The sequence below is a fragment of the Puma concolor genome, chromosome D2 (assembly GCF_028749965.1).
Source record: "Puma concolor isolate L17-30 chromosome D2, mPumCon1.1.hap2, whole genome shotgun sequence".
Taxonomy (NCBI): Eukaryota; Metazoa; Chordata; class Mammalia; order Carnivora; family Felidae; genus Puma; species Puma concolor.
Genome location: NC_141677.1, coordinates 267,758 through 287,019, shown reverse-complemented (window position 1 = coordinate 287,019; position 19,262 = coordinate 267,758). Strand labels below are relative to the sequence as shown.

The following is a 19,262-nucleotide window of genomic DNA, read 5'->3' as shown; positions in this document are numbered from 1 at the left end:
TTGACAAACTTATATATAAGTGTAATCACTTCTACAATCGAAATTAAGAACATCTTCCAAGTGTACCCTGTGTCTCATTCTCCCCCAAATTCCAGCCTCAGAAAACACCTGACTTGCTTCCTGTCACCATAGATTAAATTTGCCTTTTCCAGAATTATACAGTACAGGAGACCCATGGACAACCTAGGAGTTAGGGGTATAGTCAAAAATGTACATGTACCTTTCTACTCCCTTGAGAACTTTACTGATAGCCTACTGTTGATCAGAAAGAAGCCTTACCCACAACGTAAACAGCTGACTATGTATTTTACATGTTGTATATATTACACGCTATGTTGTTTCAATAAAGTAAGCCAGGGAAAAGGAAATGTCATTAAAATCATAAGGAAGAAAAAAATACATTGACAGTGCTGTGCTGCATTTATCAGAAAAAATCTGCACATAAGTGGACCCACGCAGGTCACACCCGCATTGTTGAAGGGTCAGCTGTATGCATGCTTTTGTGTAGAGCTGCTCTGTTTAAGCATAACCGTATTAGCCAGTGTTCTCCAGAGAAACAGGATCAGTAGGATGTGTGTGTGTATATAGGGTTATACAATTGGGTCATACAATTTTAGAGGCTGGCAAGTGCAAACTCTGTGGGGTGCTCCAGCAAACTGGAGACCCAGGAAACAATGATATTGCACTTCAAGTCCCAGGCCTTCTGCTGGCAGAATATCCTCTCGCTCAGAGGAGCTCTGCTTTGTTCTACTAAGGGTTCCACTTATTAGATGAGGCCCACTCACATTATGGAGAGCGATCTGCTTTCCTCAAAGAGCACAGATTTAAATGTTCATCAATGAAACATTAATATAATCCAGACAACACCCTCACAGAAACATCCAGAATAATGTTTGACTACATACTGGGCACTGGGGGCCAGCCATGTTGGCACATAAAATTAACCATCACAAGTATGTTCCTCATATTCGTCTGTGTTTTACACAAATGAACAGATCGGTCCATTTATTTTATTTTTTTTTTCAACGTTTATTTATTTTTGGGACAGAGAGAGACAGAGCATGAACAGGCGAGGGGCAGAGAGAGAGGGAGACACAGAATCGGAAACAGGCTCCAGGCTCTGAGCCATCAGCCCAGAGCCCGACGCGGGGCTCGAACTCACGGACCGTGAGATCGTGACCTGGTTGAAGTCGGACGCTTAACCGACTGCGCCACCCAGGCGCCCCAGATCGGTCCATTTAAATATCGAATAATATTCCAATCTGTGAATACAATACAGTTTGTTTACCTCTTCTTCTGTGGGTGGGAACCTGGATACTTCCAGTTTGTGTCTATGACAAGAGAAGGGGCTTGGAGCACATACATGTAAGTATTTGCAAGAACAAATGTTTCATTTATCTTGGGTAAATGTGTATGAGTGGGGATTACTGGGTCATATGATAAGTGTAAATTTAACAATGTAAAAACTGTCAAGTTTTTTCTCACGGTGGGTTTAAATTTTAAATTTCCAAAAGTAATCTAGGAAAGTTCTAGCTGCTCTGTATTCTCGTCAAATTCTTGGTACTTTCGAGGTGTTCTCATTTTAGTGGTGACTAAAAGTATCTCACTGTGGTTTTAATTTGCATTTTCCTGATAACTAATGATGTCAGGCATATTTTTATGTATTGACCAGCATTTGTATATCTTATTTTTTTTTTTAATTTTTTTTTTCAACGTTTATTTATTTTTGGGACAGAGAGAGACAGAGCATGAACGGGGGAGGGGCAGAGAGAGAGGGAGACACAGAATCGGAAACAGGCTCCAGGCTCTGAGCCATCAGCCCAGAGCCTGACGCGGGGCTCGAACTCACGGACCACAAGATCATGACCTGGTTGAAGTCGGACGCTTAACCGACTGCGCCACCCAGGCGCCCCTGTATATCTTATTTTTAAAGTGTTTGTTCAAATCTGAAGCCCATTTTTAAATTGTGTTAAGTTAGTTTCTATCATTGAGTTGTAAGTGTTCTTCACGTGTTATGAATACAAATCATGTGACAAGTGTATACATATGACAAAGGTTTTCACCCAATCTGTGGCTTGCCTTTTTTATTTTCTTGCCGTTTTCATTAGAAGATCAGAAGTTTTTAATTTAGGTGTCTCCCTGTTTTCCTGTTTTCTTAAAGTTTAGTTTTCATGCTATCTTTGCTTACCATAGGCCAGAAAGATGTTTTCCTCTAGAAGACTTTTAATTTTTGCTTTTACATTTACGTCTATGAGCTATCTTGGTGTATTATTTGTGTACTGCATGAGAAGAGAACTGATATTTATTTATTTTCCGTTTGGATAGCCAATTGTCCTAACACTATTTTTTATAAGGCTCTCCTTTCCGCATTTAATTGCCTTGTCACCTTTGATGAAAATCAATTGACAAATATGTGTGGACCATTTACTGGTGTCTCTGTTCTGTTCCCTTGATCTATATGTCTATTCACATGCCAACAGAACACTATGTTGGTTACTGCAAATTTCATGGTGAGTCCTGAAATCAGGCAATGCAGGGCCTCCAACTTTGTTCTGACTTCACAAAATTGTCTTGGTATAATTTTCATTTTAACGCTAGCTGTCAATGCATTTAGTATTAATTTGATATTTTTATAGGATGAAGTCAACGGATATGCATATGCATAGGCAGAAACATAGCACCCTCTTTCGGTCCTGCATAATTATCCTTTTAAATATACTTTTCTTAAACATAGTGAGTCTTCAGGGGTGCCTGGGTGGCTCAGTCGTCAGCTCAGGTCATGATCTCACCGTTTGTGAGTTTGAGCCCCACGTCGGGCTCTGTGCTGACAGCTCAGAGCCTGGAGCCTGCTTCAGATTCTGTGTCTCCCTCTCTCTCTCTGCCCCTCCCCTGCTCATGCTCTGTCTCTCTCTGTCTCAAAAATAAATAAACAGTGGGAAAAAAAATAAAACACCATAAGTCTTTCAGTAGCCCACATGAATGTGCTTTCTGTATTATGACCAGTATCATTGTTCTGCACGTTGAACTACTGTCAGGTTACATCTCTTCCCATCCTCATCCACAATGAACCTCTGCATCATGACTCTATTCCTTGTCCCATATTCTCCTCTCAAAACAACCTCCTCAATGCTTAAACATTTGAATTTCTTTAAACCCAGCCTGCTGCTGTCAACCCTCATTTTCTTAATCTTAAAGACAGCACCTGAGGTCTGACCTTGTCAGAGCTTAGATGCAGAATAATCACCTTATGACATGTACAAATGTCACTGCACATTTTGATGGCATTCTCACTGTGTCAGACCAAATCCAATTTCTGCTCTGCTCTCCCTGAAAGTTTTCTTCTGCCTTAATGATTCATAACTCATGTTAGCTATTATGAATCTTCCCCTCCAAACAATCATGACATGACTTTCTTAAAGTAAATCATGATGGGTGGTTTGCATTCATCTCCAATTATTTATTTTAAAAATAAAGGCTAAAAGAACAAAAGGAGGGTTGAATTTGAATGCCCTATTGTGAAGGACAGGCATGCTGAGTTATTTCTGAGGGTGGGATAAACTGGAGAAATTGCAAATTAAGAGCAGAGGAAACAGAGGAAGAAAAGGAGCTTTGCTCTGGAAGGAACAAGAATTGGGGTGACGATCAAAGGAGCAGGAATTCAGAGAAACAAGAAGAGCTTCACTTGCTTCACCAGCAGCCTCCCCACACCCCACAGCCTTTTCTCAGTAGCCTCAGTCCTGTTATTTGTCAGCACCATCATTTAAATGACCCCAGGTCTGAAAGCTTATGACCCTACCTCATCCACCCTGCCCCCACACCCACAAGTACAAAGGTCACCACTGCCATTTCATTCTGCAACTCCATCAGCACCTGTCCTTATGATCATGTCCTTAAACATATAGAAGAGACTACAGAATATGTTCCTTTTTCCTGATGGCCTTGTGGTCCTCTTAGTGTGAGAGAAAATACATGACACAACGACCCCATGAGTTACAGCAGCCGCCCCCACCCAGGGTCTGAATTCACAGGAATTGAGCATAAGCATTGACCAAGGCAATGCCCACAGGATGCTTTAGTAAAATCCAGAAAGTGCTTCCAAAGAAAGTAGCCACACCTGCCCTCTGTGAGCCCACAGACCGGACAGAAGGGGAGCCAAGCTCTTTTCCCTACCCTCTACTAATAACCAACATCTATGCATTTTGGAAACATCCTCACCAACACAACTATCTAATTCTTTTTTTTTTTTTTTTAATTTTTTTTTCAACTTTTATTTATTTTTGGGACAGAGAGAGACAGAGCATGAACGGGGGAGGGGCAGAGAGAGAGGGAGACACAGAATCGGAAACAGGCTCCAGGCTCCGACCCATCAGCCCAGAGCCTGACGCGGGGCTCGAACTCACGGACCGCGAGATCGTGACCTGGCTGAAGTCGGACGCTTAACCGACTGCGCCACCCAGGCGCCCCTCTAATTCTTGATAAACCCTGAATTTTAGAATCAAGAGTCCTTTGGAAATCTTTTTACAGGTGTAAACATTAGAAAGAGAGAGAAGTTAAATGGTGTAAGACCACACGCAAATGTAGTCCAAAAAGTAATTAATGCTGGTTTTCTGTTTCTATCTTACCAAACCAATCTATAGCAAAAATATTCTACACCCTCACCTTTCCTAGATCCTTTTGGGGATATTGTTTCAAGGGTGGAAGAAGCATTTCTGGAGACGAGAAATTTCATTCAATAAGAAATATGATATCGGCAGTACTTTCTGAGAGCTGATACAGGACATCGCTTCAAGGAAGCCCAATGCGCTGGAATGAACGATACCTGTGGCAGCTGACTGATAATATACACGGACATCCAATGCCTCCACAATTAGAAAGAAAAAATTTCCAAAATACAGTGAAGAACTGAAGTCATTGTCTTCATCTATAAAAACAAAAACCTGCTTCAATTTTCTATGAAAAATTTTTAGATAGAAAATTAATCATCAATTGTTTCTCCCTTTCATTTTACTCCACATACTTAGAAGAACAAACTCTGAATCTACCAAAAGCAAGATCAATAATGATCTGAGGGATATTTAACTAATCACATGGCCCAGGAAATCCAATGCCATCTCAGCAGTTCCATCCCCTCCCTCCAGGCCACCTGCTGTTGACAAAGTAGCAAGCAGTGTTGTTGTGGTTCCTGCTAACCATATAATACCTCCAAACAATACACTTTGATGGCCTGTGTGTGCCTCTGTGCTCCACCCTCAGTGACAGAGGAAAACCAAGTGCCAGCTTTCAGCACTTACCTTGCCAGGCTGTCTCAGCTGATAGAGAAATTTTTCTCCATTATCTTCCCTGTAGAAGGTCTTACATGTTAAATTATAGCCACCTAGAATGCAAAATAGCAATCATTATGATTGTGTCAGGGTCTTGAAAGCTACAGATATTGAGGCATGACTCATTCCCCATCATTACAGATCATAAAATTGATGAATAAATACACATTTTGGCAAAGGAAGGCCATCAAGCCACATATATATTAAAAGTTTGCACCTTGAAATGAAAGGCAGGCAACAGTTTCATTAACCATTTACTGTTATTGAAGGACAAAATCAACAACAGATGAATTTGGCCGACGGAAGGGCAACTGGATGCAATCTCGTGCAGGATTTCATAGTCCTAGCTCTTAATCCCTCTCCTCAAATTCTAATCAAAAATATGATCTGTCCAAACACAAGACACACATAAAGCCAGAGACCATTATAGTCTTTATAAGACATTGAACAAATTCACCTCTTTACAACTGGAAATTGTCAGACTAAATATACCATTTTCTTCAAATCATAAGGTAGTTTATAGGGCAGCACGTTGTTGACTTGTGTGAAAGCTGGTAATGTGTGGATTATGATTTTAAACAACCTTAGGGTGCTTGGGTGTTAGGACAATTTGCAATCTGTTTTGGGGTCTATTAGAAGCCACTGATGTAGAAGCGATCAGCCTCTTGATTTGCTTGTATTACTACTGGCAGTCTCCAAAAACTCAAAGAGCTGGTTGGAAAATGAAATTGTTCAGTCAATTATCAGTCAGCTGGTAATAATTTTAGTTCAGGTGAGCATTCTGTGAGCGGGCCAGGGTTTTATTTACAAAGAATAGCATATTTGGGGCGCCTGGGTGGCGCAGTCGGTTAAGCGTCCGACTTCAGCCAGGTCACGATCTCGCGGTTCGTGAGTTCGAGCCCCGCGTCGGGCTCTGGGCTGATGGCTCGGAGCCTGGAGCCTGTTTCCGATTCTGTGTCTCCCTCTCTCTCTGCCCCTCCCCCGTTCATGCTCTGTCTCTCTCTGTCCCCAAAATAAATAAACATTGAAAAAAAAAATTTAAAAAAAACAAAGAATAGCATATTTTCTGCCAGAACTCCTGCATTAAAAAGGCTTGTGTATCCATTGTCCATTTTCAAAGAAAGCTGTAAATTATAAATGCTTATGACTGTCCTTACCAACAAGTCATCTCAATGGATATGACATTAAAAAAAAAAAAAAAAAAACGATACATTCACATGTCCACTGGAATTATAAGACAGTACGGGTTTTATAATGAGAAGCACCAGTGTTCTCCCCAATTTCCACACAAGCTATCTGCTCCTCAGAGGTCATTGCTTTTAACCATGTCTGTCTTTAGTTCTGACTGTTACTTCCAAACTACTCTAAATAATATGCTTATGTCTCCATTTCTTTATTTTCTTTCACCAACTCTACTCCCTGCTATAAAAAATAAGGACTTATTTCTTCATGATACTTCTTTCTTAATCCTTTCAATTTTTGAGATATGCAAAATTTCCCAGTTCTTTTATTGATTGTCTTGGTAGAGTTGAATAATATATCTAAAATTCTATATATTTTGCTATCAACTTTAAATAGTCACTTAGATGTTTACTATGTAAAATGTTTATGTTTGTATTCTTTTTTTCTGCCAGTCTTCCAAATGGCATTGATCTCCAATTTGTGCCATTTTCTCTATTCTTACATTAATAGCACATAGAGGCTTTTTTGGTAAACATGATCACATCATCTGTGTTTTGACCAAAGGCTGATGGTGAAGTTGAAAACTAATGAAGAGGTTATATTGACCTGTCTAGAAAATGCTTAACACCTACAGAAAAGATGAGGGTGTTTCTAGGAAGTTACAGAACGGCTGGCTTTGTTTCCTCCACAGGCCTCACAGCTGAATGACAGAGCGAATGGGCTGTCTCCAATGGAAGAGTGTATGGCCTGGGACACTGACTTCAGGACACAGAGCAGTGCGTGTCTAAATGAGAAGCATGTGACAGTGCAGGGTCATTCTCCTCTAACTCCTTTTGGAACATGGTCTTCAGTGTTTGGTCCCAGACGGGCAGCAGCAGCACTGTCCGAAATTTGTGAACTGTAAATTCTGGTTATCCACTCCAGAACAACTGCATCAGAAACCCTGGGAGTGAGACCAGCAATCTGTGTGTGAACAAGCCTCCAGCTGATCATGAAGCAAGCTAAGGTTAAAAAAAACACTGCTTTAGAGGAGACGCTATAGGGGCTATAGGGTTTTGCATTGAGGTGAATGCCAAGTAGCAGGCAGAAACAGGGTAAAAAGAGTAGGGCCAATTGGCACTGCTGGTCTAGACCTTTAATTATCTCTGCTCTCTCTTGGGGTCTCACCCTTCATTCTTACCTTTTGGACCAGAACACCCAAAGTGGATTTTCTATGGGGTTCCTTTCAATGATATGCTGGTAAATGATTAACAACCAGCTAATGAGAAGGGAGGGAGACCCTGATCTGTACTCCCCGCAAGACCAATTTCAAGTTGCCAACATGACATCTCTGAAGAAGGTGGGAAGACATGGGCACAATGCCAGACTGGTGAGACCTGATTCCACCACTGGCTCCCTGGGGAACAGATTCTTGTGCAGCTCCCTTCTGCCCATTTCCAGCTCTGTTTCCTCCACCAATGTGCCTTCACAAGCTTCTTTTCTTCCAGAAATTCTGTTGACATCTCTTTCAATTGTTGATGTTTTACTGTTAAAGGTTTTACCACCTTTGATTGTTCTTTACTAACATTCTTCTGGGGTTTTATATGCATGTGTTCAGTCCAACACCTTGAAGCAGAAACATAAGGATATATTATCATCCAAAGTTTATGACCCATTTCACTGGGTAAAGACAAAGTATTCACCAACGTGTTGTTGAGGTTACCGTCTGGTATTTATAAATTTGCCATGACCCCCATGGTAAAGGTCAAAGGTAGCACTGAAATTCAGTGATCCTCTATAATCCCTCATCATTTATGTGTTCAACAAATATTGAGCGCTTCCTATATGCTAAGAATGATTATAAGTGTTAGGAATAAAAAAGTAACAAAAGAGAATAAAATTGCCCTAGGGTCATGGCCTGGAAGACTGGCCCAACACTACTTGATATCTGACAAAGTAGGTTGGAAGAAATGCACAAGGCTGACTGTAACCATATAAACCAAACATACTGTAAAACAAATGTAAAGTGTGTAATTAATACATATAACTCACAATTTCTAGCAAGATTCAGCTCTCAGTCATGCACATGCATCTCTGATATACCAGACACAGTCACCATTTAGGTACCAGAAGACAGTAGAACAGGATCCTCTAAAAAAATGAAGCTTAAAATAACGACACCAATCCTTCAATGACTTCCTGCCTTGCCAACAATGAACTCATTCCCAGACAAGCCTCTTTTGAACTCTAGTGGGTGTTATCGCCTTTGAGTGAGGGCGCGGAGTTGGAAGGTCAGCTTGGCTATGTGCCCTGGCTTGGCCTCTCCCAGCCTCCCAACCTCTGCAGATTCACAGCTCTAAGGCAAAGTGTCCTCATCTATAAAATTAATTTGATAACAGCACTTCAGCAACGTGCTGGAAGAGTTGAATGAATAATGCAGGTGGAGGTGAGGCACACAATCCTTGCTTATTAAGTGCTTGTTGTGTGCGCTGAGTTGGCATTCTCTTTTCTGCCCTATTGCACCACAGTCAGTGCTGTCTTCCGCCCACTCAACTTTGACACTGGCAAATTTGGGGGATGATTTGAACCCTTCTTTTTTTTAACAAAATATGCTGCTTGTCAGCTCTCAAAATTCTCTGGTTTATAATGAAGCAAACATTTCCTTTTCCAGAGCCTCGCTGTTCAGTTCAGCACCCCCTGCCTGGTGCCACACACTGAGATTTCCCACAGCCACACTGAAGGCTCAGAAATGGGCCCTTTCTAATTTGTCAGCTCTTTGGGTAGAGCCTGAGTTATCAGTGAAGGCAAACTTTGGTCCTTGGAGGTGAAAAAAATCTAAGTCTTCCTAATTATAGAACACAAATATACATACAATATGGGTTGTATGATAAACAAATGTTCCACCAGAGAGCACAAAACATAAACAAATACACAGTTTGTCTGTGGTATTAAAATATCATAGGCTGTCTCTAGGAAAAATTTCCATAAAGGCTAGAGGGGAAATGATGAACAATATTTGAGAAAGAGAAAAATACAGTTTTCAACTTACAAAGGGGTTAGTTGAATAGAATAGAATTTTTATGGAGAGGGCATTACAGGTCAAAAGACTTTTAAGTACCACCCCACCCCACCACCCCACCCCCGGCAAAAAAAAAAAAAAAAAAAAGCTTACTTTACTTCAAAATGCTTTTTAATTCTTACCTGGTCAGTCCAGGAAAGGGTACTTCCCTGCCTTCTACTGCAGCCGCTACAAAAGACAGAAGGCTCTGCAGAGTCGGAAGGAAGAGGGGTTCCTCCACAGTGGTAGGGAGCGCATGAGAATATAATTATAACTGAAGCCTGGACCCTGAAGTGGGGAAACAGATACATCTGTCAAGAAAGCCCAGGAAAGACTATGATCACAAATGATTCCACTGTCTCCGTGGAACCTCGAGGATCCTGTGAGTAGACTGGCTGGATGACCTTGAAGACCCCTTGATCCAGAACATTCTATGATTCTGTAGGTCAGCCAGGTTCACACAGCTCATCAGCAGCTGGTCAGTGCAAACATCTTTCTCCCAAATAAACACATATACAGAAAGGGGAACGCAAAGCTCAGGGTAATTTAGTGACTGGCATTCAGGTGTCCTTGCTCTAATATATAAATGTTGGAAAAAGTTCTCTCACATATCAGTCCTTGATCAACATGCATCAAATGTCTGCTGTTGGTTTGGTGACTAAAATGCCATGAATTATTACTATGCATTATCAAATTGTCCGAATACTCTGGGTTTGCTGCCCTGATGTGGTTCTGAATAACAGAGAAGCTTACTGGCACTCGCATGTCTATCAATCCCCCAGACACAAATATTCTCATGGGTTGCATGATAAATAAATAAATGTTCCACTAGAGCCTACAAAACAAGTAGAGTTATACATCATTACTTAAAGGAAAGATTGTCCTTGAACAAATGAATTGTACTGAGATCTTGATTTTTAAGATATTTTTAGAACTATCAAAGAAATAATTTACTTACTGATGATTCTCCTTCCTTCCTCCTCTTATTCTATCATGAGTTTTTGGCTTTATTAGCACTAATTTCTATAGCACTGTGATTCTAATATGATTATTTGACAGAGTGATCTGAATTTTTACCACCTGTCAAACGAAACTGTATTATTGAAAATAAACCTCATTTTAGTATCTTGAACACTTTTACCAAAAAAAAACCACCCCACCTTTTTCATCTAACCATTTCCCATTATAGAGCTAAGTAGGCATTGAAACATGCAGAGTGATGTGTATCTGCTTATTGTAAATGCATTTGCTCATTCATTGTTCATTTCATGCCTAGAGACCTAACATTGAATAATTAAAAATAAATAAAGAGGGTAAAACTTTCTCTTCCAGAAACAAAGAAATGCTCAGTACTTCAGGAACTCAAGATACGGCATCTTGATGGTGGCTCAGCCCGTCCAGAGCCTCTTGAGCTAGGGACCAGCAGCACAGTGTTCACAAATGAGTCTTTTCAGGCTGGTCCTCAGTCAGTGACCCAGTAAATCATCTTCTTCAAACTCAATTTTAAGCGAGGCCAACCATTTAAAACTGATTTCGGTTTTGGCTCTCAGGAAGCCAGAAGTCATGAAGGGACAGGTGGTCCAGAATGCAATATGTCTCTGGCAATATTTCCTCAATAATTCCCCGTGAGCTCTTCCCATCACATGGACTTTGACCTGACTGTGGGAGCAGTTTGGGTATGCCCAGTGCTAACACCTTCCTGGGAAAAACTCAAGTCCCACTGCTGAGTATAAACAATTAGGAAACATAAATATGTACCTTCTGCCTCACTAGATTTGCTTCCAGGAAATAGCAATGAACCCCAGAGTGGTGTTTTCCCAGCATGATAGCCAGTAGGGTGCACAGAGCCAGAGAGGTACCACTGTGCTGAGGTGAAGGGGTCTGAAGAAGTGTGTCTGAAATCAGTTCAGCTTCTACAGAACCTATGGGTGATTTTTCTGGTAAAATTCCATTTCACTATATTTGACATATCCAAGCTCAGATAAAGGGACATGACAATTCATAACTCTTAAGGAACATTTCAGGTATTTTTAAAAGCTTGGGTGACTAAGAGGTATTCTTTCAAAGGCAGTTTTAAAATAAAGAGGGGAGAAAAGCAAAGCTAATTTTACTTTACAAAATCCTACATTTAATGCTTAGAACTCTTTCTTCATGGGAGTTTTTTTTATAAGTTTCAAGCTATTTTCTGGATTGGTCATTTACACAAGAAGCTCTTACCACAAGATCATATCATGTAAATGTGCCAAGTAGACCACGTTTCACATTCCATTGTGTGGGGAATACAAAGCAAGGCTTTTTTAAAAAAAATATGACTTGATTTATTGATTTTCTTGGGATTTCTATTTACATAATGATATTAAAAATTCAATCTCAGTCTTAAATCGCTGTTCTCCCTAAGGGTCAGCAACTGCTCATTTTCTTTTTTTTTTAATTTAGACACACATACATCTGTGATTATTTGAACAACTCATAGTGACAAAATATGAAGTCTGGAGAAACCAGGGATGCTAGAATAGGTCTCCCTATATTTAAATCCCAGCGTGGCCACTTCCCTGTTTGACGGCCTTTGGGAAACCACTTAATCTCTCTGTGCCTCAATGTCGTGTAATGTCAAAATGTTGATTATGATGATACCAACCTCAAAAGGTTATTTGCAGGTTTACATGGCTTAATACTAATGTGCTTAAAAAAGAGTTTTATACTGGGGTGCCTGGGTGGCTCAGTCAGTTAAGTGTCCTACGCTTGATTTTGGCTCATGTCATGAGGTCGAACCCTGCATCAGGCTCTGCACTGACAGTGCAAAGCCTACTTGGGATTTTCTCTTTCCTTCTCTCTGCTGCTCCCCTCCATGCTCTCTCTCAAAATAAATAAACATAAAAAAAAAAAACCTGGTACCTTATACATATTTGTTGTATAATCAAACACAATAGAAAGCAATGACTAAAATACATGCAAGAACTTTACACATTCACTCAACTGCCATTAAAAATTCATTTAATAATTGTCATTTTCATCTCTTTTAAATCTATAAAATTTTATTTCTGCATAGCTTTTTGGGGCGCCTGGGTGGCTTGGTTAGGCGTCTGACTTTGGCTCAGGTCATGATCTCACGGTCCGTGAGTTCAAGCCCCGCGTGGGGCTCTGTGCTGACAGCTCAGAGCCTGGAGCCTGTTTCAGATTCTGTGTCTCCCTCTCTCTCTGCCCCTCCCCTGTTCATGCTCTGTCTCTCTCTGTCTCAAAAATAAATAAACGTTAAAACAAAAATTTAAATCTATAAAATTTTCTTTCTGCATAGCTTTTTAACTGTGTGGCCTTTGGACACATTGTGTAACATACATACACTTCAGTTTCTTCATCTGTTAAACAGGAATAATAAACGTACACATGTCATAAAATTATGCGTGATAAATAACATGATGTTGGTAAAACGCTTAAGAAAGTCCTTACTCTTTCAGCAAAAGATTAACAAATGTTATGTAATCTTAATACTCTAAACAAGGCCTTGGGCATATAATCGATATGATATTTCATATTAGGGATGAACAGATGGATTGCCCAGTAAGTGGTGTGGAGGCAGCCAGCATGTGGGAATCTAATATTAGATTTTCACATTACATCTTAAACCGAAATAAATACAAATGTAAAAATGAATCCTTTAAATCTAGCTGGAAATCTAGGTACATTTTTTTAATCACAGCAAAATGTTATTCATTGATTGGCAAACCTTTTCTACAAAGGGCCACAAATTTTAGAATTTAAGGCCCATAGAGTTTCTGTTGCATTTGTTCAGCTCTGCTGTTGTAGCTGCAAACACCTACAGAAAATCAATGACCAATGAGGTAATGCTGTGTCCCAGGAAAACATCATAAAATAGGCCAAGGGCCTGTTAGATTCCAGGACCATAGTTTTCCAATCCCTATCTACTTCATTCTAGTGTCCCAAACAAAAACTATATAAAACCCTGTAAAAGCCATGTTGGGTTACCAAGTTTGTCATATTATCTTGGGTCTAGACTCTACATAGTATCATGAAAAAGAAATAAATAATGTGTTCTCTACCTTTAAGAGCATTGTCATCCAGTCAACTAGTTCCAGACAAAGTGATACACAAAATGTTATAAAGAGCACACAGACGTGCGATCGGAATTACAAATGGTTTGTAGTCAACACAAGTCACGTCAGCGCTTGAAGAAAATTATATGAAATCCAACTGGAAGATTTCCCAGTGGGGCAGTAATTCCATCTGGGGCTCATTTTCCATGGACACCAACCTGTTTTTCTTCAAAAATATGAAGGAACTTGAAGATTTAATGTTCTTTCATAAACTGAATCAACCATTCACATAAAATGTGACATATTTTAATCCACATACTTTTTGAGAATTTTAGTTTTAAGAACTCCAACATGAAAGTACCCTCTCTGGGCTTTTCTTGTCAAGTGTCTTAAGACAAGGAGGCTTCTTAACCCCATTTGTTCATGTTTTACTCATCCCAAAGTCAGACACTGCCTTTCATTTCATTTGCCTTAATGAATTGGATGGTAAATTGATTTTCTAAAATGAAGAGTTATCCCTCAATTAACTTGTTAAATTAAATATCAGCTCTGCCATCAAGGAATTCTTTCATAGTGAACAATTAAGTTTTACAAGCATTATTCTGTCTGTTCATTCTGGCATGACAAATATAACACTTCAGGCATCAAGCTTTTATAAACTGTTAACATGTAATCTGATTCATCATGAGAATGCACATTTTGTCCAGTGGGAAGGATTCTACACAATGCACACTGAAGGAACAGCAAAACCATGATCTGCTCTGATGACTCGATTAGTCATTTCAAGTTCCTTAAAATCATCCCACTGTCCTACCAGGAATCATTCTGTAATTCCCACAGCGGTCTCTGTATTTCCCTACCTCCGAAGGCAGGGGTTAATGACTTGCTTCTCTCCAAGTGTGATTCACTACGTTCCTGCTACACTGGACTTCTTGAATCCCCAATATCATTCTTGGGTCTTTGCATTTGCTGTTTCTTCTGCCTGAAAAACTTTACCTATAAACTTATTGATGTGTCTCATTAATGAGTGTTCTACAAATTTTAACTCGTCTTTAACTCTTCAAAGTACTTTTTCCAGATTACTTAACCTAAAGTGTGACACAAACACACCCTCCATCAATCACCATCAGATGACCCTATTTCATTTTGGTTACCAAGATCTGATATGATCCTGTTTGTAGATGCATTCTTGTATTTTATGACTCCCGTCACCAGAACATAAGATACATGAGCGCATCTTTGTGCATCTGTAGCTCCTAAAAGAGGGTCAGGAATACAGTAGGCCCTCAACAGTAGAATAACAAAAAGAAAGAAGGAGGAAACAAAGGAAAGGAAGGCAAGAAGGAAGAAAAACCAATAGATAGTGCAGCCTCATCTGGAGCTCCAGAGACACAGAGCTTCTCAAAGGCCCTTCCTTATTCTGTCTGTTCCAGCAGGGTAAAAAGCCACTTGCGGTTTTGAATGCAGGTTTGAGTCTGGTTCTCTTGGGAGAACGTCGTGTGATATGCAAAGGGAAGACCAGTATGTTAGAGCTGTACATGAGTTCACATGGCTAGACATGTTAGAACATGTTAGAGCTGTTTGCTCATGAGTTCACACTGGTGTGTGTGTGTGTGTGTGTGTGTGTGTGTGTGTGTGTGTGTGGTTCTATTCTACCCAACAACTCATTGATTACCCTCTGGGTCCAGTGTTTTTTCAGCCCTCTTATTGTTTCCCTTACTTAAGACCACAAACTTCTTTCAATCTGTATGTCTCTACATAAAACAAAATTTGATTTAAATAACCTCTTTTCATTCTGTTTCAAATTTTGATTAAAAAAATAAAAATTAAGTATTAAATTATTTTTTACTAAGTAATTTTTTACATATTTCTGTCCACATATTTAGTCATTATGGAATTTCTTCCATTACCATTCTTTTCCATATTTTTACTAGATTAGCAAAAAGCATTCTCAGAAATAAGCTCCCATAATTCAGTCTAGCATTGAACACACTGTCCCCCAGCTGTGACTGCTACAACTGTTTTTAGTGCACATTATAATCACATAAAATTAATTTTTGTGCTAACTATAATAGAGAGAAGAGGGTACAACTTGGGTGTCAAATATTAGTGGAAGACATCTCTTCAATGAAATACCATGCAGTTAATAAATATTATGTGATTATGATTTGTCTGTGTAAGCTCATCAGTTGAAACAAATGTACCATTTTAGTGAGTGATACGGACAAGGGCAGAAGACATCTCCATACCTTCTCAATTTTTCTGTGAATCTAAACTGCTCTAAAATACAAAATTTTTAAAAATATAAACAAAGTATATCTGTATTATAATCAAAACTACAAAAAATTAATGTGCACCTGATCTGGGTAAGGATGATAATAAGCACCATGAGAGTGGTCAACAATTCATGCACTTGAGGGACTTAAAGATGTCTTTTTTAAAAAAATTTTTTAACCATTAATTAATTTTATCAATAATAATAAAACAAAATAGCACAAAATTATATTTATACATGAATAAAAGTAAATACCCATCTAAAGTAATTTTCCAATCAATATGAAGATCTTTTTTCATTCACTGAATGTAACCCAGAGCTTTGACAGTGAGGATATTTTACGAATTTCCTACGAAGGCTCACTGTGGTGTCTAATCTGCAGAGCTGATGATATCATAGGGGAGCTTAAAAACAGTTACAAAAATTCCTTCTCTGCCAGATAGCACATGAAGAAGTTTTAATGTGAGCTGCTGCCCTAAGCTGCTTTGTATTTCAAAAGTAGACAGAAGGCTTTGGACAAGGAAAAGAGGAAAGCCTCCTGGAAGAAGAGCCTTTGGGTTGGACCTGAGAGAGGCAGGTCGTCTCCACAGACATGATGGGCACCACATAACTTCCAGTCAAGTGTGGGCAATCCTAGCTGTGATTTCTAGGGAATCACTGAATCATTGGCATAAGCAATTGGTTGGATTTAATAAGTTCTTTCTGCCAGAAGAGTAATGTTTCAGCCTATCTATGAAACTTCTTTCTGGCAAGATTACGCTGGAATACAAAGGCTGGTTGCTTTCATAATGAGTATCAGCTTTTCTTCAAATGTGTTTTGCAGAATCCTGACTCCTGGAGATATTCTGCCAAACCCACCTACCCCCATCACAGATTAACAGTCCTGAAGTCAACCTTTCTATTCTCATTTCACCACAAACCCTTTTGGGTTAGTAGGTAAGGCTTATTAACAGCCTAGCAGCATAGCAGAATTAAGAGGCAGTACAGTGTAGTGGGGAGAAGCCTGGACTAGAGACAGCCTACCAGGGCTGTCACTGCAGCTTTCCATCTAGGGCTGTGTGACCTCAAGCAGGTTACTTAACCTCTCTGTGTCTTACATTCTTCATGTACAAAATGCCAATGACAATAATCACTGGACATGGTGAGCACTAGGTAAGGGCTATCCTTAGAGCAGCGTTCTCTGGGTTCTCTGTCGGAAAAAAGAAATTTCTGAGACACAAGCAAATGTAACATGCGCTTGTTGATGTTCACATTAAAATCCAAGAAGGCTGCTTTGCCCGTGCCTCTGGCCCCTGGACAGAAGCTTCTGACTTCCCGCACAGCAGAGGATCACAGGAATGAGAGTGGTGCACTCAGGTGTAGGAGTTGTTAAATCTGAGATGGTCTGGTATGCGCAGTAGATAGCAGGCCATGCAGATTTGCAGTGCAGAGCCGAGGACAAGGCTTTTCAATGAATTAACCACTGTTGTCTCTCCTGATGGCTTCAGGACATGGACCCTGTCACACTCACATACGTTCTCTTCCAGGATTGGCTAAGTCTCAATGATCTGCTGAGAGACCTCGGTAAAGCAGTCCTCTATTTATGGACGTGTCTCCATTCCACCAGGGATGTAGGCACTGGTGTCCGAGAGTGTGCTGAACTGCCTCCTCTTGTCATTTATGTGTCCCTTCTTATACCTGCATGGCTGGCTGGCAGCATTTCCCGCCAGAGGCAAACCACAGTTCCGGGTCCCAGACCTGACAGAGTGTATCAGCCCCTGCAATGAGGATGCCTCTGAAAGCATCCTCCCTACCTCCAATGAAGCCGAATGTGGTCCTGTCAAATCAAGTGGACCTGGAGTTTTGCTCTGAGGCTAGAACTGGTGTGATGGCATGTAACAAAGTTGACTGAAAATCTCAAGAGCCAGAGAATGAATCAGAACTAAAGTTTCAGAGAGCACAGAGGCTCAATGCTGAGAAACAGCCGTCAAATTCCAGAAGTCTTCTTGAGTCACTATAGACCTTTTAAACCACTGATCCTTCTTTAGGAGGTCTGGAGGGGTCTTCCCATTTATTCATTTTTAAATTTATTTTTATTTTTATGTTATTTTATTTTGTTTATTTTATTTGGGTCTTCATATTTAAGCTGCATTGCCACTGAAATGTTCTGGTCATTGTGCTGTCTCAGGTTGGATTATGATGACAATGATGATATTGTGTATTCCAGTGATTCCCAGACTTCTCTAGTCTGCAGAACCATGTGTTTCTGCTGTGAAGCCATAAGGATTCACTGGTTGATATATGTCCCTGATTTACAACACTTATTTGGTTCTCAGTCACCTGGACCTAATGATGTCCCACCAGCAACAGTGGTACATTGGGTGGAACACTGCTGTGGACTGAGTGCTCAAGTTCTCTCCCACCCCCACCCCACACTCCCCATCTCCACACCCCACTCCTGACAAAATCCATATGTTGATTCCCTAATACCCAGCGTGATGGTATTTGGAAGTGGAGGCTTTGGGAGGTAATTCCATTTAGACTAGATCATGAGGATGGGGCCCATGATGGTATTCTTACCTTTGTAAGAAGAGGAAAGAGACCAGAGCCCCTCTCTGCTATGTGAAGACACAGCAAGAGGTGGCCATCCACAATGAGGAACACGGTTCTCACCAGACACTTAAGTCCACCAGCATCTTGATCTTGGACTTCCCAACCTGCAGAATGTGAGAAAGACATGTTTATTGTTTAAGCTAAGCAGTATATAGCACCTTGTGTTGACTGAAGCATGCTCACCATGCACGTGAGCATAATGTTAGGGAGTGAGCACACTGAAAAAGATGCCCATGGAATTCTGATGCTTCCCATACTATGTCTCTGAGAATCACTCTTGTATGCAAACTGCTTAGGAGATGCCTATGAAATATGAGCTATTCATTAATCTGCCTCTGCATATAAAGGTATTATCATTTTTTAATTGTTTTTCTTTTTCTCTCAGTGAATTTAAAATTCTGTAGCAGAGAAAAACCTAGTAAGTTAAACATTAATAAATGGAAGATAGAGATGTAGACTTTGAAAACTCATATGTTTATATGGTTTCTCCTTCCAATTTATCTGTCACAGGCATTTACAATGTCTAGTAGGTGTTGTCAGATTTCAATGTTCTCAAGTCTATAATAGGGACAATGATCTTGCCCTATCTCACAGAGTAATTAAAGAAAGAAAATTAGAAAAAACAACACCGGGGTGCCTGGGTGGCTCAGTCAGTTGAACAATTTCAGCTCAGGTCATTATCTCATAGCTTGTGGGTTTGTGCCCCGCATTGGCCTTTGTGCTGACAGCTCAGAGCCTGGAGCCTGCCCCTCTGCCCCTCCCCTGCTCATGCTCTGTCTCTCTCTTTCTCTCTCAAAAACATT

General features: G+C 40.2%; 1 long non-coding RNA gene across 1 annotated transcript in view; it reads right to left on the bottom strand.

Annotated features, from left to right (window-relative positions):
• The window catches only part of LOC147575727 (uncharacterized), a 57,359-nt gene extending 38,805 nt beyond the window's left edge, over window positions 1-18,554 (bottom strand). Inside the window, exons 1-4 of the long non-coding RNA XR_015241953.1 lie at window positions 18,427-18,554; window positions 9,684-9,851; window positions 8,535-8,633; window positions 5,292-5,374 (exon numbers count right to left, since the gene is read on the bottom strand). This is a non-coding gene — a long non-coding RNA (uncharacterized LOC147575727). The remainder of the gene's footprint in view (window positions 1-5,291; window positions 5,375-8,534; window positions 8,634-9,683; window positions 9,852-18,426) is intronic.
• Between the last annotated feature and the right edge of the window lie 708 nt (window positions 18,555-19,262).